We start from the raw sequence: 20616 nt of genomic DNA, 5'->3' as shown, positions 1-20616 counted from the left end.
TTTAATTCTGCCCCATGCTCCAATTTCAGAAAGAAGATTGTCAGCCCTATTGTGTGACTGTTCCTCTTTTGTTCCCTGCCTCTCCTTAGCACATTTTCTGCCGTTCAGTGAACATAGAAGTTTGTAAAAAAAAACAAAACAAAAAAAAAAAAACCAACAATATCTTGGACAAAGGAGCCAATTAAATCCATGCAGGAGTCTAGTTCAGGCTAGAACTATTAATTGCTACCTTTATTGATCCCCAAGGGGCAAAAATTTACATGAAATGATAGATGATGCCCAGATGTTCTTCAGGATAGATCAAGAGACAGGCAGTTGTTGGGCTTTTTAATGAGGACATTAACTGATATGAGGATAACAGCCTGTATAGGAGAAGCGGATGTTCAACTCAACGCTGTCCTGGGTATGTAGAGTTTTCTTTAAAGTTGTGTTTGATGTCCTAACTCTTTGTTTTCACCTGATGTAGTCTTGACTTGAAATTCAAGCTCACACACTCTCTCTGCAGCACGATGATTGCCATGCTCTGATTTATGCTATCACTACATTCCCCAATTAGGGATAAATTGCTAAAAGCTGTCAACGAAAATATCATTTATTCCTAATAGGCAGTTGATGTAGGTGTTGTGATTAGTGTGGATAATGAAATGTTATTATAGTTACTCAAAAAGCAGAAATAATAAGAATTCAAGTTATTGCCTGGCTGAGTGCCCTCACTTAACTAATTAGAAGTCTGTGTCAGCATTAATGAGTTGTGTGCTATGGTGACAGAATTCATTGAGGCAATTAGTGAATCTCAGAAAGCACGGCACTCCACGGCAAATTGCTGAGCTACACAGTTGCTGGGTCACTCATAACTGACAACAATCAGCAATACGCTGCCCCGGGAGTGACCTCAGACGTACAGAGTGTGACAATCAGCCCCATGGAAATGTTAAATTTACCATCATGCTGATGTTGTCATGCTGTATGAAATGATATTATGAAGTGTAAAAGTCTGTTTTGCTGCACGCATGGTGGGAAAATCTGTTAAGCTGAGTGAGCAATTAACTTGCCATAGCCAGAAATCAGGAGCAGATGATGAGAGTGTGCTTATGAAAGAGAGTTTTGTAGTCGTCTACATCAAAGTCACATCCAGTCATCTGAAGTATTTGAATGAGCTGTTCAAAACATACTGTACAACTACAAAGGTTAATATCTGAGACAGATGTTTTCTGTGAATCAATATTAAGGAAAATAAATATAAAATATGTAAGTACGGCCATGCCAGCGTCTCTGTGAGGCTTTGCCTAGACACAGTGAAGCTTTGAGCTAAACGCTAATGTCAACATGTTAACATGCCCACAGTTACAAGGCTCACATGCTGAATTTTAGCAGGTATAATGTTTACCATGGTCACTGTCTTTGGGTGCTTTCCAAATCGCATACTTTTCATTTTTTACTTTTAGTGTGTGCTGCTGCTGTTACTTTGCAATTCATGTAGCTTAATCTAAAAGTTATAACTACACAGATTGAAGATTCTAACATATTATATTTGTGACAGTGAAATTAGACCTGTGTTTCTCTTTCATTGTAATTTTTATAGTTATGTCCTTTTGTTGTTTGTTATATTTATGATTATTTTGTTTACTTAATCAATATTCCTATAATTGTTTGCGGCTCAGTCAATGTGATGTATCGTCCTCTATGCAGGGGATTGTGGGTCAAAATAGCCAGAAAAGCATGCTGGCTTGCACACTGCAAAATTGGATCAGATGTAGTAGAACATCCTGGTATTTTTGACATACTATGTATTGGAACAAACTAAATCTTCTTCTGGCATACTATATAGTATGGTAGTATGGGTAATGGAACACACAGTTAGTGTTTGCATGCTAACATTTGCTTATTTGTCCTGAACACAAAGTAAAGCTGAGGTTGATGGGAATGCAATTAGTTATACATGTATGTGGCATTTATGTGTAATGAGAACCTGATAGACCGTTGGAGGTGGGGGCCCTGTTCATTCCTATTAAAGCTGCTTGTGACACATGAAGCCAAAAAAGTTTGACAAAGTTTGGTATAAAATTACCTGGAGCATTATTGGGCCCATGCTGTTTTCCATTTACCCCAGATGTGGGAGGTCAGAGCTGGGAATGATGGCTCACCCAAGATGACTGCATTCCAGCACAAGAAGTCAGAAAACCAAGATGTTAGCAATACCAGTCATAGCCAGGTTAGATATTGTCAGCAATACCAGTTGAAAAAATTGCATTATGTTGTATTTTGTGCATACAAATATCGTAGCAGCATGTCCACAGATAGAAGTTGGACAGTACGCTTATTTGGGGTACAACCGTGCTATTAAAACAGTATATTACTGCAGCTTTCACTACTGGTGATGCATGAGGCAGCACACTTCTGGTTTAAGCCTCTGCTAACTTGAATGAGGATAAAATTATTTAATCATGCTCAAGAAAATGTATCCACTGATTACAGATCTTTCTCTCCGCACGTCTTTATGAAAAAGCCTTTTTGGGCCCAATGTCACCATGTGACAGACCTGGAAGTTGTAATTTCACAGTTTGGCCACCATGTCACATCGGCTTCAAAGCCTGGTGCTGTTCCTGGGGGCTTGGTATTTGGTCATGAACCAAACTGTTTGACACACAAAATTTTTACCCCATGATAGCACTAGATGAAAAGTCAGTGGATCATTAAAGTAATTAGGATACATCATCAGGGGACCATGAATGTGTGTACAAAGTTTCATTATCCATCTAGTAGTTGTTGGGATATTTCAGTCTGGACCAAAGTGGTGGACCAACCAACCTACAATGCTCTGTCCCCAGGGTCATGCTGCCAGCATGTCTAAAAATAGACTAGAATATATTCTTTCACAGTACACTCTCTGTATTGTAAATGTCATCCATCAAATGCTATAACACAGTATTTTCTTTGTATACTGTGTTTTCTCTGTAGCATATACAGACCCCGACATTCACATTGGTTCAAAATTGGTTCTTAGACAAAAGTGATAAGACTGTCTCTCCTACAGTTTGCCTCCTTTGTCTGAATAGCATTAGTCAGAGAAAGCTAACTGACGCACACAGAGCAACATCAAGTAATTTTGCAAAGCTACAGTGTCTTACAAATGAGCCTGTATTCCCGCGGACAGGATATGATAAAGGAAACTGAGATTAGCATGACAATTGTGGCAGGTGGATGTGTTATTTTGTGCTATTACAGTAAGATTTATTGTCAACAGGGAGGATTGTGACTAAAGATCGTGTTCATTATAGATGCAAGTTTGATAATTAAGGCAACACTGAGGTAAAAGTGGATATTGTGATGCAAAGTGTAATGTGACTGCAAGTAATGGTGCTTTGTTACCTTCTGTAGTCAAGATCTCAGAGGTAAAATGTCTTTTTCTACAAACATCACTGCTTTGTGGAGTCGGCAATGTGCATCAGGGATCCTTTTCATTCCCTCAGGATATGAGTCCTTTACCGATCACTAAGTGGACTTGAGGTAAATCAACACAGAGAAAAGCTTTCTTTTTTTCTTTTTAATGGGCTTGAGTTTCATTAACCTCGAGATGCAATGCCACATGCTGGCTCCAGGCTCAATTTTGTGTTACAGCATGAGGCACACAAACCTTAAATGGATAGTGTTTTTGTGCCACTCTGGGAAATTCAGTTCCTCTTTTTGGAGGATGAAGGAGAATAAACCCACAACTTTGTGAGGTAGTGAGTGGTGTGATTCAAGTGACGCAGAGTATCCAGACACTGATGAGAGATTTGTAGATTTCTTTTTTTCCAAATGGTAGTCAGTCAGTAAGAAATTCTTTTTTTGCTTGTTAGCATCAATCAAACTCATCTTCCTCTGACAGCCCCTTCAGGAAGTACCATGTGTATCTTTATATAGCCCATATCAGGGCTGTCTGAATTGTCACAGTTGCATGTATTTTTAATCAGCATAGTGTAAGCCACAGAAGTTTTATTTTCTTCAAGGACAGGATAATCTCACTGTTTCTGTCAGTCTGAGAACTGTTCTTACCTTCACCTCATCCTTCACCAAATGCTCTGTCTTTGACAGGCAGGCTAACAGACTTAATTACACTGGGATTGCAGGGAGGAAAATAACTGCCCTTGTCAAGTATATTTTGGTCACTAAACCATTTAAATGCCTTGCCCAGGTTTCCAGAAGGTTGTCGATGCTGTTTATTTGTCGACCTTTTAAACAAATGTACTTACTAAGAATGTAAGTAAAATGTGAGTAAGAGTATTATGAAAGTTATGCATAAATACAGTGATTGTAAAGGACGTCCCACGCTACTGTTTAAATATGACCTCACCTTACAAAATTGTTTTGCACAGTAACACTCTGAAAATGACTAGCAGTGCCTCAAGCCTGCACTTTTCTTCCTTTTTTGTTATGGTATGTTGACGGGCTTTGCTGAAGCATTGCAATTAAATATGTACACTTTTAATTCATGTTTCTGGGAATGACAGCATGATGATTAAATTGGCTACAGGCCCCTTGCACATTAATTATACAAATTCAATAATAAACAAAATCTGAAGCAATTTAGCCTTTAGAAATCAACAACTATTAAAAAAAAAAAATGTAAATTCTAATTTTCGAGCAAAAGATACATTTGAGTTTCAGTTATTTTCCAGCAAACTCATGAACAAGCTGATTGTCCACTTGCATTGCTGAGTTGTCTAAACTTTGTGTACTTTGCCAAATTGTACACTATAGTTTCTTTAAAGCTGTACACATTGGAAATTCTTTTGTTCTCCTTGTTAACATCACCATATGGTGTTTTTCAGATGCTACAAGTTGTATCATGAGCAAAATAAGCACCATGATGGCTAAACATTTTCACTTTGACACTGAAGTGTACCAACAAAAAACATGGATTCTGACTTCCAGGGTTTAATTTGCCTCAAACCTAAGGAACCAATCTCGTCATCTTGTGGGTGGAGCTTTCCATATCGTTAGCATTGGCGAAATGAGGGATTTCAGAGGAGAAACCAGGTGCAGCTTTAAATCTATATTTTGCAAGCTTAGTAACAGTTTCCCTTGAATTTGTCAGAGCTGTCAGGAGCTAGGTTTGTCCAACATTCGTAACAAATTATTAGCTGTTTGATAATCGAGTCAAGCCAAAGGCTAAAATTATTTGTTACTTTTAATAAGCAGAGGTTCGTATGTTTGATGAGTCGAATAAGAGCAGGTATGCTGGAGCTGCAGGTGGGCAGCTTAGGGGCGGGAACAATTTGCATATTCATTGTATTATATTCATTTGAATTAGGGGTGTAACGGTACACAAAAATCTCGGTTCGGTACGTACCTCGGTACACAAGTCACGGTTCGGTTTTTTTTTCGGTACAGTAATGAAAAAAATAGACAACTATTAAATATCTTTTACTTATTGGTAACCTTATTAAAACATACCACCACAGCAGTTAACTCTTTTTACACAATTTTTGAATGAAACAAATATATATAAAATCCTGCTTTTTCACATTGTTTGAATGAAAATACAAATATAAAAGTGAAAAATAAAATCCTGCTGTTTTTTTAACACATTTTTTGAATGAAAAATATAAATATACATTTCTGCTTTAACAGTTTTACTCAATTAAAATAAAAAGTATAGTGCAGCTGGTCAGCTTTAAAGCCTGCTCAGATTCAGTTTTACTAGGAACTTACTTAGCTTTCCCACTTTGTTAAAGTGCAGTAAATAAAACATGCTTATATCTAAAGTGCAGCTTAAACAATTTTACTCAACTCCAATGGCGTTGGTTATTTCTTTAGCGCGATGGTCAGGGAAACGCTCTTTCTTTTTAAACGACGATATCGTAGTTTGCACCAGATTGCTTTTTCTAGTCGTGCCGGTTAACGTTCAAACTCGGGTGGTGTCACTTTAGATGCGTTAGCATGTTAGACGTGTTTCCAAGTACATATCCGACCACTGTTCTGCAGTGTCGGCACACTGCTTTTGTCTTGTCCACTTGTTTATTTCCATCTTTGTATTTTACCCTGAAACCAAAGTGTTCCCAAACGGAGGACTTAAGGTTTGCGGGTGGTCTTCAGGTTCGTCAGGCTCACTTGCCATGTTGTCAAAATGCGAGAATGCGCTGCACAAAGTGAAAGCGGAGATTTACGGTCGGACTCGGTCCGTCACTCAATTATGTCCGTTGGGGAACTAGATATTTTAAATGGTTCGGCTCGCAAAAACGGAATTAAAATAAATTAAAATAAAATAAAATAATATCCCGCGCCCAATAATTTGGTACAGGGTCGTGCCGAACCGAAAGTCACGTACCGAACAGTTCGACACAAATACATGCACCGTTACGGCCCTAATTTGAATACATACAAACTGAGGTAAAGGTGCAGAGTTGCATTTAAGGCCTAAAGGGACTTTTTTCATTGACTCCAAAATATAAAACTTTGATGAACAGCGATTAGTTTTTGGGGTTTAATCTGTTTAATCACTGCCTGGAGAGGAACTTTAAAGCTGTTGTGTGAACCCTGATAAACTGGCTATTGTTACATGTGGTAGGCCTGCAACTAGAGAGAATCTGGTCATTAATGGGTAATGTAATGGCTAACAACTGAATACAAACACTGGTGTTTAGTCAACATACACAACTGTGAATACACTATGATGAGACTATTCATCTTAATTTAGAGCTGCACCTGGCAGAAGGAGACAGATATATTACAACAACAGCTTCACACATGGTGTCTGGCAGTGTTACGTCCATGTCACTCCAGCAAACATGCACCTTTGTGATACTCGTGACTAGCAACATCTGCAACAGCCCGGCAGGATGATCAATCAATCAATCAATCAAACTTTATTTATATAGCGCCTTTCATACATCAAAAATGCAACCCCAAAGCGCTGATCATGGATGTTTAGGAAATATCAAACTTTTGCATCCCCAGGCACTTGTTTAAGATCATATTATTATACGGACAGTGATGTACGAGTCCCATTCATGTGGAAGTACTAGATGCACAGGCCTTTTTTTCTCCTAACAACATGGGGAGTTAGGTGTGTCTTCGTGTCTTTGTTGTTGGTATGTCAGATTGCTTTAAATGCCAACCATCTATTCATAGACTGATGGACAGCAATTGACTCAGATCCAATAATATATCCTTAACATTTATCAGCATGCAGACAGAGTCAGAATCTGTTTATAATAGTGCTCAAAGTGGACACACCTTGATTTAAGCATTTCTTACCTGTTTGCAGGAGGCACAGCGAGAACTGAATTGGCAGCTGGGTGTGTAGTACTTAAATCAAGGTCTGAGGGTTGAAAGTATTTACTCCAAGTGAAGTGATAAGTAACTGGGCTTCTTTATGCATAAACTTCATCTGTAATTTTTTTTTTTTTTTTTTAGCTGGCATCGTTTTGTTGGCATTTGGACAACTTTTTTCTGCACTGCCTTTTAAACCTACTTCACCTTTGACCAATTGCAATTTCCTGTTCTCATCCATTACCCTAACGATTTCCTTGGTCAATGAGCCATCTAGCTATGCAGAGTTTGAATCTGATGATGCGCTGTGCGTTCAGCAGCCAGCGAGAGTGCACAGAGTGAGTGAGTGCAGTGTGTTTGTCTGCATCCACATTAGATGTTGTGCATCCAACAGTCTCTAAGCTCATTACAGTAATCAGGTTAAAGAGAGGGGAACTGGGGAGCGCTTGGCCTGCGGCGTGTTTCCTCTGGACTTCCCCAGCGAGACGGAGAACCTCTCACATAGGCTCCGGCTGAGCTACTGGGACCCGGCCCTGTAGACGCCTGCTCCTAATGATCGGCTCCCGCTGCTTCTGTTTGTATGAAACCCACACTGGAGTATTCAACTGCACCCATGCTGTCATAATGACCAGCTTGTGATTGTAAAGCCCTTTTGATATACAGCAATTCTTTTCTGAGTATCTGATCCATTTATTGTGGTTCACACTAACACATTTAGCAAATTGCAAATCCTGCTTTTCCGCAATTTGCTTTGTTTTTGCACAGATGAAGCATAAACGACAAAGCACTGATGAGAAACAGATGAAACTTTCCTTTAGTTTATCTTCATGAAACTGCAGAAACAGCACAGTGAAACTTAAAATAGTGACTGTATTTACAAATGTAGCATGGCTGTGTATGGGAGAGGACTCTGTTCACTTTAGTTTCTTTTGGTTTTGTAGCTTGTATTTTGCTGAGTCACAAAAGCTATGATTCAGCAGTAATAATAGTGTCGTGCTTGCACAATGCCCCTCCAGTTGGTGCCTTGTTTTTATTTTGTTTTTTCAGTTGTGGAATATCTACTGAAATCCTTGAAAACCTACAGCTGAGTCTTTTTATCTGGCCTCGTGAGAAAGTATTGAGCAAGTTAAGCAAGAGCGATTGAGACACACTCCGGCTGATCTGCAGCAGTGACAGCTTGTCTCTGTAAACACTGAGTGTGTGTGTCGCCATTGAAGAAACTTTAGTGACCATCTTAAGAACCACTAATGAGAGTCAGAGCCGTTTTATCATTCCCTGGTTTCTTTTGCAAACTGCACTGCGTAGAGAAGGCCCTATTTTTTTTTTTTTTCTCCTTCGGAGCTGACAGAAGCCACCTGACCTGGGAATTGCCCCAAAAGTGGGGTTGCCATGGTAACCAGCAGATGTGGAGCATGAAATAGTGAGCCTGTGAGTCCTTAACAAAGCATGGTAGCATCCTTTACATGCTCCACTCTGTATCATGTGGCTCCTCTATCTCAGTATGGGTCCAGTTGCAAGATGTGTCCAGAGGTGGATCGCTGTGTTTCCCTTCCTTCCCCCCAGCTCTGAGCCAGAAGCATGCACGAAAAGAATTTAAAGTAGTCAGCGTGGTTCTCGTCAGTTTGACCCTGTTGCACAATATGTGAAGGATATCCATGCTGAGTGTGGGTGGGTGGTGGTTAGTTGACCAGATGTTTATGAGGCGGATTTAAGCCAGAGATGTTTGTCTCTAGTAATCAGGAACACATTGGGCGTAGTTTAGGGGTGGAAAGACGTGGGGCTTTTGTGTCCCTGTTGTGACAGTGTAGTTTATCTCACTTGGTGGTGCGGTGGCATAAGATTCACATGTTCTTATCAGATCCCAGGTGGAAAAAATCCTGTCACTTTAGCATGCATTTCTCTGAGTATACTCTGAAACCAGCAATTATGTATGGGGTCAGATCAGTCTCATAATGAATGAACTCGCAGGGTTTTTCACGAATGCACATGCTCTGGTTCACAGTTGTATTTCGGACTCACTAATGCACACGATCTGTTTAGCAAATGCACACACTCTGGTTCACAAATATAATGTTTATGCAAACTTGTAATATAAATTCGGAAATACACACGATCTGTTTTGCAAATGCACACGCTCTGGTTCACAAGTATAATTTTTATGCAAATTTGTAATATAAATTCGGAAATGCACATGCTCTGCTTCACAAATATTATTTTGATGCACACTTGGAATATAAATTCACAGATCATGCGAATCGCTGAATGTGCATTTACAAACTGCTTCTCATTTGTGAACCTCTCTACATTTGTGAGAGAAATCTGTGGTGAATTTTGAGACTCCCCTGACGTCGCATAACCGCTCTGCTTAGCCAAGTAACATGTTTGAATGAACATAAACTGTGAATACACCCTATGTAAGGAGCCATACGATTGGCTAAAAGCTAACACACCTGATTAACTGATGAATCTGTCAATCAGAATCATAAATTTGATTGACAGATTTATCAGTCAATGGTGACGTTTGTTGACCTGTGAACTGCTCAAAATAATATTTGTGAAGCAGAGCATGTGCATTTCTGAATTTATATTACAAATTTGCATAAAAATTATATTAGTGAACCAGAGCGTGTGCATTTACGAAACAGATCGTGTGCATTTCCGAATTTATATTACAAGTTTGCATGAAATTTTTTATTTGTGAACCAGAGCGTGTGCATTTGCGAAACAGATCGTGTGCATTAGTGAAAAACCTTGCATGAGTGCATTCATTATGAGACTGATCTGACCCCATAATTATGCTTTAAATTAAGTAAATATTCATGCTATGTTTCTCTCAGCGTCTTTTGGAGAATGCAAAAATAGGGTGGTCTAAATGTAAGCTTCTATGGAAAAACCATGCTTCTTTGTGTGTGTGTGTGGGTGGGTGATATAAATGTCAAACACTGGACCATCTCCATTTTATTACTTTCAAATGTATTAAAAGTGGGAAACTAGAATGTAACATGAACGATATACAGGCTATGTCGCTGTCAACTGTTTTGAGTTTTTGTGAAGTATTAGTACGTCATAAAAAAGTTCAGAAAAAGGTCATTGTATAGTATGTCATGAAAAGAGTCATAAAATTTCATAATAATGACCTTAAAAAAAGTCAGTGTGAGCACTTTGCCTAGTATGAAGCTTTGTGTTAGTTCATGCAGGACATGGAAGTCATACACCCTAGCTGGATCATTGCTTCTAATCAGTCACACACCAATCACAGCCCATTCTCACAACATGGCGATCCATTTAAATATGGCTTCCTACTCACTGATACCTGCCACACACTGCTGCCACTGCTGCTGGCAAAGCTTTACCTCCACCACCCTAACCTCCACCTTCCTAATCCAGAGTCCTAACATGGCTTGAAGGTTAAAAGGGTATTTAATGTCTTGCTTTGGGTGCACTCTTGAACACCTTGGGGGGAGTTTTGTTTTGTTTAAAAATGCTTTAAAATGGAATTCCCCACAGATCCCCCTCAAGGGTTTGGTGGCAGAAGATGTACATCAAAAATGGTCCCTCTGATATTAGATTGGTGATTACAGCGCTGCAGTCAAGTCCTTGCCATTACAGCTATCTTTTTAAAAAGCCTGAAACTTGTTATTTTCTCAAACATATATTCCTTTAGAAATCGGCAAGCACAAATGTGAAATACTTTTATTTTCTATATCATCTCCCCTTGGGGGATTGTTGCAGTACCAGAACAAAATATCTTGTTAAAACATACGTATGTCTTTGAAACAGTCTCGGGAGAAAAAAGAAGACTTCCAATTTGTCTGCTGTCCTCCTGTGCACAGCCTCCGCTTGAAGAACTTTCTGAAGTGTACAGTATTTGTCTGAGGCAAAGTTGTTGTATACGCCTTCTCCAGCCAATTTAAACATTTGACTCTCCAGTGCTTTTAGTCCTCGCTGAGAGAAAAACAAAGCTGCACAATGATACAGCTCATGGAATGTACTCCCAAGTTAACTGAATAATGGGGTTTTTTTCGTTTGCTTTAGCCTCACACAGTTTGCTCTCAACTTTTATTGTTCGCTCTAGATGTTGACCAATCATTCATCATTTTGAGAGGGAACACACTCTAGAAAGCTGTTTGCTTAATTGCATGGAGGGAAAGAGGCTCTTGCTTAAGTGCTTTCTCTGTACATTCTGTGTCTGCTTGTCTTTGTACACGTACGTCTTCTTCACTACACTGTGGGGATCAATGTGCCGGTAGACAATATCACAGACAGTTTCACATTCTCACAGTGCAGCTCTCCACACAAAATGTTACATTATATTTCTCCGCAGAACCTTCAACAAAGCGGTTACACTGAAGTGACACTTTCACATAAAGGTATTTTCATTTTTCAGACACGCTCTATCAAAGCGAATCAAAGTCAACTCCCTCAATCTCAGCCTTTTTTTTTTTTTTATGAACATTTCCATGTACCTATGACAGGATAGCTGAGAGGCCTTCTGGATGAAACTGGGACTCTGTAGTCATGCACACAGATAAAGCAGTCTTTAACATTGTCAGAGCTCCCTCTTTGACCTTGTCTGCTTGACATTTAAAAGCTGACATTAGCTGGGATCCTGAAATCACTGCAGAGTGTACCCTACATCCACATGACCCTGGAAGAAGTTGCAGCAGCGGACCTGAGGGCAGAGTGGACGTGGCTGCTGCTGCTGTCCGGCCTTATATGTCCAGGAAAAGGTGGGCACAGCAGCAGCCATGGCAACTGTGGGCAGAGTTGCTGATCTGGAAACAATGGGCCAACAACATAGCCTCTCCCTGAACCTCGTCTCATGCAGCAACATGGTTTCACTCACCATCAACAGTGGATTTTATTGTTGCAGAGACCACTTTGATGCGGTTACACATTACCATGTTGGTAAGTGTTGACTTTTCTAATGCTCCACTAAGCTTATCAAGATAAAACAAGACACTGTGCGGGAGAAAGTAATAGAAACTGCACTTTACAATTAAACTGATATGTCTGCTTATGGCGTTCTTAGCTAAATGTTTGGTTTTGCTTAAAGAGCCAGAACAGTGAATCTCCGCCTGTGTGTGTCAGGTTTCCTCCTTTACAGCATGCCAGAGGATATAAAATGCTGATAGAGTCCCTCTGTGTATCACACTTTGGAGAGGAGCCAGTGTATGTTCCGTTCCACTGCTCTTGATACTGTAATCAGCATGCAAGTGGTAGTAGGCAGTCGGCTAACTGAAGTATGAGAGAGAGAGAGAGGCTCAGTGTTGGGGAGGCAGTGCAGACCGGAGATTGGAGTTGCCTGATTTACAGGACATGACACTTGAGGCAGAATGTACTGATCGTGGGAGTCAGAGGTGTGTTGTCTAATGCTCCTGCTGACAGCCCACTGCAGGATGATCCATTTGGGATATTTAAGTCAATGAAGCCTGTTTTGGTTTGCGTATGCGCGTGCTGTTGTACACGCAAACTCCCACGTTCCTTTCACCTTCTACCTATTGTACTGTGTTTACTTGTGCTACAATCCCAGGCATTTACTCCCACATGATTTGTTCATAGGAGATTGTGTTCATTTTTCACGATTCATCAGACTCTTGTTCTATAAGAAAGAAATGTGTGGCAGACAGCTCTCGCAAGCTGTATCGGTTTGATTGTGTTGCATGGTGCAGGGAGACAGATTGACATTGAGATACTGCGAGCGGGGTTGGCATCTTAACTGTGACCTTTTGTAATTGTGATGCAATGATTTCATGAGCCTTCTCTGCGTCTGCCTTGTACTTACATATTTTCAAACTAATTACTGTCACATCTGCGCAGTCTTTTCTTGATGCTCCTTAATCTCACTGTGCCTGTCTGTCTACATTTGATATAATGGCATTTCAGTTATGTCATACTGTATTTCTGGCAGAGAGTCCTCCTATCATGTTGTGTAGTGTAGTCGAGAGGAGAAACAGAAGCCTTATTACTGTTAGTCTCCCTGTTTGTTAGCGTGACATGGCTGAAAGAATCTATAGGCTGACACTCCCTTTGATCTGGTTTGTTTTAGCACTCTACTGAAACGTCTTCTGTTTTGTAACTATAATGGAAATTTCTGCTTCTAGAAAGTTACATTATACAAGACACTTTTAGGGTATTTTCACACCTGCCTTGTTCTGGGCAGGTGTGAACACACCAATCTCACCCAATACAGCCGGATTGAGACCTTGTTGAAGAGCTGGTATTGATCCGGTTAGGAACACACTCTAGTACACTTTGGTATGTTTCATTAGTCGTGAGAACATGATGTGACCTCGATCTGATCCTACTGGAGGAAGCATTGCATCTTTTTTGGATTTAACTACTTCCTGTAGCCGGCTGCACTGTGCATGTGTGTGTGTTTTGGCTACTAAAGAGCCTACGCTTGCCCTCTCTATTCACATCAGTGCTCAAAAGGTATAGACTGTGTTGAAGAGCACTGGCATACCTGATGGATCTTTTGAAACATTCTCGGCTGATGAGCATGTCAAAGTACTGTAATGCACACCTTTGACTACTCCAATGCATCAACAGTGCCTAAAGTCATAAATGCAAAAGATTAAGAATACACCGATTTTGAAATTCTGGGATACTAATAGAGATGATTGACATTACAACATGATACCAAATGTTTTATTTTGTTTATTTTATTTTTGTTATTTATTTTTCCATTTTGTGCCAGGAAAACAAAGAAATCTACACAATGTAAAATGACTAAACTGTTTCATTTCATTACCTTTTAATGAACACAAATTCAATCACACAAATTTATGAAATGTTTCACATGAAATACATCCTTTTTTTAATGTAACTCAGTGCAACCTCTATGAGCTGTTAGTTGCGGCCACTGGCTGCTAACAGCTAACATCAACTAGCTCTAATTTTAACATGGATTTGTTGTTCACGATGTAGCATTACATAGGCTGCATTCTCCTTTTGTCTTGGGACAACAGGATGCCGGCTTCTACTATCCATCTCGTCGCAGAACAGCGACATCACTTAGACCATTTGCCAAACAGTCTTTATATTCTTCTTGTACCTGCTCATTAATATAAGTTTGAGGCCATTGGTCTTAAGCCCTGCTTTTTAGCCAGGGCAAACTTGATATGACACAACACAAAAACATCAGCCAGTGCAGTCGGTGAATGTCATCTTACTTGCTGATAACTAATAAATCAATGCTTCTATTCTAAACGATGAAATAAACATCGACCAGAGCCAGTGTTGGGCTCGTTGCTTAAAAAATGCAATTAATTTCTCATTCTCTTTTCAAAAGTAATATTATTACTTTACTTATTACTCGCTGCCAACAATTAATTGTAACACAACTTGTTGTATTACTTTTCAGTTACACCCCACAAAAGTAGCTAAGGCTAGATAACTTGCAGGAAATTTTTCATCTGGGGTCGTCTGTTGCCTGTAACCAGTACTTTCCCAAGGATCTGTCTGAAAAATGTATAGTCAGTCGTGGACAAAGGCAACATTTCATCCACCACATATCCAGCCACAAGCGTCTTGTCACGTGTAGCCTGCAGCTGTCCACGAATAAAATCTAGTTTTGATTGTGTAGCCCTTGCTGGGCTACAGCCAACATCCATGGCTGCAGAGGGCTCACCTTTGGTGGGGTGTACAGTATTTACCCAGGCTTCACATTCTTGTGTCGACTTCGTAGGTGTTTTAGAAGGTGTGAGGTTGTGTATTCCGCAGTGAAAAGAGTCTCAGTACCACTGCCTGCATACAATTTACTTTTGACAATGATGTTCTTGTAAACTCTCCTTCTGACAAAATCAGAGTAATAGGAATATTTTCAGCTGCTGAATATCAAAGTTTCCATCTTCCAAGCTAGCTTGCTGCTTGCTGATGTGCACGATGATTACGGAAATAAATTCGGGGGATGTGATTGATTGGTCAAAGGTGACAAAAGTGAGGTTGGGACAAGGTATTTGTTTTGGTAGGTAATTATTACTTAAACCTTACCAGTAATTAGCTACACTATTTGTCACTGGGGAAAGTAATATTTTTACCATACTAGTGACACGGTAACACTGGGCTATATGATACTGCCCACCACTTACCAGGTCCAAGATCAACCCATGCAGTGGCACGTTAATCTATTTGTGCAACAGAATGGAAGTCTGCTCTTCCTAAACTCTTTTTTTTACTTCCAAGAGTTTTCTGGCATGGGAATTATGACCAATGGGAGAGCAGTTTCCCTGTGCATCACAGATTTTGGTCTGCTCATAAATACTGTCCTGTGACCACAAACCAAACTGGAGGTAATATACAACATTGTAACAAATTGGTCCATGATTCAGACAAAGCAAACCAACTGTAACTCTGAAAATGACCTTAGTATATTAACTCTGTTTCTTTTTATTCAGTGTGCATCCACAATTTTCCTACAAGCAGTGTTTGATTTACTACAGCAACAAATTTCACAACCACTGCCTTCCGTGCACATACTGCGAGCAAAGGAAAGGGTCAAAATCACCCTTTAGAGGGTAGTATTTTTTCTGCGATCACCTCATCTCTCACCTATTAGAAACAGAAAATTGGATCAAGGGTCCATGAAAATGTAGTGATGCTGAATTAGAATGAGCCATTAAAATATTATACAATTCAGAAACATTCTCCACAGCTGCTTAATAGTAACAGAGGATTTTGTGGTTGATGTATCACTGATAAAATACTGATTATTCATGGAGTGTTTGGAAATGTGAAAGTATGAAGAAGAGGCAGAGTGGAGGGGTAATCCGTGAAAAAAACACCACGAGCCTTAGAAATGTAAATGTGGTCATCAAAATAGTGTCATCACCTTGGTAAATACAGGAGAACATGCAGTCACCACACTTCATCATATCTCCTCCTGTGATTGATGTGATCCAGGCGTATGCATAAAGGAGCAGATTACACTTCACTGATTGTGCACAGGTTGCTGCTCAGATGACAGACAAATGTGTGCTTCCAGGTTGGTTTGTCGCTTGACAAAAACAAACACCTCTATAGGTTCAAAATGCATCTGAGCAGAGGAAGGGAAGGCTGAATAAATCATGTCCACTGTGCCGGAGTGCCAAAACACTCAATCACCTCAGGGTTTCCTATGAAGAATGGTTGAAATGAAGCTGTCCTTTGGTTTGACAAAGAAGTCGTGAACGACAACCCATTTTGCCTGCTGACATTCCCATGCCTGTACTCAAAATTCTAGACCCTGAAACATCAGTTATTGGTGCACCAACCCATAATGTTCAGATGCACTGCATGCAGCTAATGCCGCAAGTTTATGCTTTACAGTTGGCTTGAGAACTGACAGTAGTGTTTGTGTGAGCAACAACTCAAAATGCAAATTTGTGTTGGTTGAGCTGAAGAACATGTACATGTAGTGACATGAATAGTAATACCAAGTTGGCTGTTTTTTGGCTACTGTTTTTAGTTCAGGTTTATGTTACAGTGTGAGTGTTCATACACTTCATTTGACAAAGGTGAAGTTGCCTTTTTTGCCTTTTATACTGGGCTCGTTATTTGTGTAAATGTGTGGTATATTATAGGTTATGTCTGTTGAATTTTTGCATGTGTCAAATTGCAATCTGGGTGCAACTGTGGGGAATAAATGCTTTCCTCCTTGAACATACTGTAGTATGTTGAGATCAAAGCAGCCGTATGGTATGCAGTGAACAGTGCATAATATGAAAACGTGTGTGGATTGAGTAGTTAAAGCCACTTGACAAGCACCTGTTCGGTATTTTAGTCTCAGAGTAGTCATAAATACAGCACTTTCACACATTTTCTGTGGTGTTTGATAAATATGTAGAAATTCACACTGAAATAAAATTATCTTGTAGTGGGTTTAATTTGTTTGATCCACATTTATTCATAGAGAAGTACACTGACCGAGTACTCAATGAGAGTATCTGATTTTTCTTTTTAAGACATCACTTTTTAACTAATATTTTGTATAATAAATAAGGATAAACCTTTATTTTTTAGCAAGCTCCTCTTGAGACTCAAATTGATTTTCAGGGCCAAAACACCACACTGTTTCCTTCAAACATATTTCCCATTTCATGTCATTACATCATTTCGTCTGGCACAGTTATCTGTCAAAAACCAGATGTAGGCTAGTGGACCAGAGGCCGCATAATGTAAATGCTCTAAAAGAGATTTATGGTTCAAAATGTGGTTGATAATGATAATGAAATCATCGTGGGCTGAGCCCTTTGTTGTTTGCGGGCTGATCTGCAACCATCAGTGTATGTAATGTAAGAAATATGTTGGGGCAACATCTGTGTGAGCCACCAGTAACCGCTCCCACTGAGTGACTGACTCAGACGCCAGGTCAGCCCCCCGCAATCAGTGGGGCCGACTGAGTGGATGAACTGACTGGCTGAAATACTAGTGCATTGGTTGACTGAGTGCAGCTGCTGGGTGGAACTCTCCTCCTCGAGTAGCTGTTTCTGTCTCCATCTATTAGGGAGCTCATTCCTCACATCTCTAAATGAGGGATGGTGCATGCTGAATGACTCTGTGTATTGTAGGACTTAGTGAGACCGCTTGGCAATCTAAACCAATAATATCTCAGCGGTAATGTAACTGAGCAAAGTGCATTCGATGCCCATTCTTGTAATTACTCAATTTACTGAAAGATTTGCCATCTAATCTTCAAGAATTACAATATAAGGATTAATAGAATTTCTTCTAATCTGCAGCCATATAGGTGCAGGTATTAGTCATTGTCTTTAACTTTATTAGATATAAACTGTTACATTTATTGCACTGCTTCTGTACTGGATGGGTTTGAAATGGTGCTGCTGAAGGACGCTCTACTTCGCTGGATATTTTTAGTGTAAGAGGAGCTGCTCTCTCCCTCCCTCCCCGCGACAAGGGCAAGATTCATAATTTCTGTCAGCATCCATACCCTCAAATTGCATTACAGCAGTGTGTGTCGCCCAGGAACAAAGCCTGCAGTCCAAAGACTGGGTCACAGCAGCAAGGTTCATTTTTAAATGGATGTACTTGGAGAAATAAGTCCCTGTAACTGAGTGACTCTGAATTTAGAGTGTAGGTTTTTTTTTTTTTTTTATCTTGCTTGATTAACGTTCCTTTAAGTGAAATTATACCATGCAAGTCACTTATAATATGACAGCTTGTTCATAGTCATCCTGGTGAACTTTAAATGGCAAGGGTTAGCTCTGCTTCATAATGCTGCCCAGCGATCGCTGTGTTCTGCTGGAACAATGATTAATTAATTTATGAAACGTATGGAGGAAGTGATAAGGGTGAAGGCGAAAGCCTCTGACTTATTAATTATTTGAATTGCATTCAGGTAGACTCCAGATTCAGTGGGTGTTCTTTGTAAGGAAATGAGCACAAGGACATCCTGATAAAGAAAAGAATACTGTCTCTGCAAGGCATAAGAAAATAGACATTTGGAAATGTAACAGAGGGGCATGGTTAATTTTATACTGACTGTGTGAAAAGAAGATGTGATATTAAGCAGTGCCATAATCATAAGCAGGGAGGGCAGATTTTCAGAGGGGGGCGGGCTTACGCTTCATTTCCACTTACATATGTGTACAGAGACAAGTCAACTGGAAGTCTATTCATTCCTATGGGAATCTCTGTGATATCCAATGTGCCTGCGAAACTCCTCCCTTTGTAATATTTCAAGTACAAAAAAAAAAATTTTGTAGTGGATTTAGAAACCATAGCTTATCTAACAGGCTGCTAACCAGTTAACAGGCTATTTCCTTCAGTTCAGTTGCATGTGTTGATTGTCAAGTGAGTTTGTATCATTAAAACAAACTTGTTTATCTCATTATAACAAATTTTGAGTATGAGTAATGTTATTGTGCTAAAATATGGTTATACATCATATACAGTCAGATTGTCATATCAGTTGTATTTTAATGCTACGTAGATGGCAGGCCAACATTTCCATGCAATATTGGTCCTGTTTTTGTCCCGGGAATGTTCCAAGTTCATATTCCAAACTACTGGGTGGCAAAAAATGGACAAAAGCCTCTCCCCCATGGCAACAGGTAGCTTCTATCAGGTTTCTATCCATCTGTAAAGAAATGCACTTCCTTGAGTTGGACACAAGGGGCATCATCCATATATTTGCAGATCTACAGACACCAGTCATATGCATATGTGGAAATGAAGCGTTAGGGGACACACTGCCCTCAATATTTAGATCATGTTACATTTACACCTTAAATTGATGAAGGAAAGTAGGGATGCACCAACTGATCGATTGGTGCCAGTTTTCAGCTCTGTCGTCCTGTCCTGACCCGTTACCTGATGGTCCACATTGGAAACAGCAGCGCAGATATTGACTGACTATTTTTTGCGCCTCTGCAACCTCGTCTAGTTAGCTTTTTCACAAAGTGGGTTCCATTTAATAGACTTGGTAGTTTATTCTGTGGAAGCAAAACGATTTAACACAAGGGACTGAAAGGAAAATAAAATGGTAACACTACTTGGGCTGAAGGGAGCTGTCAGTCAAGTGTGAACTCGGGAATGGTTTGAGCAGCCAATGGGCTGTTTTTAGTTCAGTTATGAACATTTATTTTCACTCAGATTTTTGTGGATGCTTAATGAGGCATCTTTGATATTATTTATCTGTTTTTACTATTTCAAGTCAAGTTTCCAGTGGCCTTTAAAAAGGTTCCAAATATGTATGTGTATGCTGTCAATTCGGAATCAGCCGAGATTGGTATTGGCAGGGCAGATTCCTGAAAACTGGAAATCTGACTTGACCAACAAAATAATAATTGGTGAATCTCTACAGAAAAGGCAACACTGATGCAGAAAAATTCCCCAGAATGCAATGAATTTCTGGGGTGAGGACCCCAACGCCCCGTACGTGTCTCCCCACAGTGTTGAAACAAAACCTTGGCTGTAATAACTGTATTTTTACACCCTCCACACCTTGTAAAAAACAAACCTGCTCCATTCATCATTCTTTTGGCAGCTTACGAATACTTTTTGCATCGGTGTAACATAATCATATTCTCCTCATGTTATTAATGTGGTGAAGGCAAGCTGACAGAATGATGTCTCTGTGGCCCCATGTTGCTACTTAGATTACAGCCCTGGGCTATTAAATAGATGTATAATAATTTGCTATATGTTTGCTGTAAATCAAGTACGCCTCACACTCATCATAAAGATGTATTTATGGTGATTGATTAATGTCTACCTCTTGTGTACTGTTAGGGCTCTGATTCACCAAATTTAAATTAGGATGTGCTTAAAATGATCGCTCGGCAGCCATTAAATCTAGAAACAGCTTTTACATCTGGTGGAAATAACACACCTGACCTTGACACATCTCCCCGCTGTGGC

The 20616-nt window shown here is 39.8% G+C and overlaps 1 protein-coding gene across 5 annotated transcripts in view; it reads left to right on the top strand.

Moving 5' to 3' along the window:
• Nucleotides 1-20616, top strand: part of tln2b (talin 2b) — a 112603-nt gene that overhangs the window by 20557 nt on the left and 71430 nt on the right. The window contains exon 1 of one of the 5 annotated variants that reach the window (XM_049574912.1): nt 12052-12162. The exons of the other annotated variants lie outside the window; for them this stretch is intronic. The gene's annotated coding sequence lies outside the window, so the exon portion shown is untranslated. Of the gene's footprint in view, nt 1-12051; nt 12163-20616 lie in introns of those variants that run through there. 5 annotated transcript variants of the gene reach the window in all.

This window comes from Epinephelus fuscoguttatus, linkage group LG4 (genome assembly GCF_011397635.1).
Source record: "Epinephelus fuscoguttatus linkage group LG4, E.fuscoguttatus.final_Chr_v1".
Classification (NCBI taxonomy): Eukaryota; Metazoa; Chordata; class Actinopteri; order Perciformes; family Serranidae; genus Epinephelus; species Epinephelus fuscoguttatus.
The sequence above is the reverse complement of the archived record's forward strand: the minus strand, read 5'-3'. Positions and strand labels throughout refer to the sequence as shown.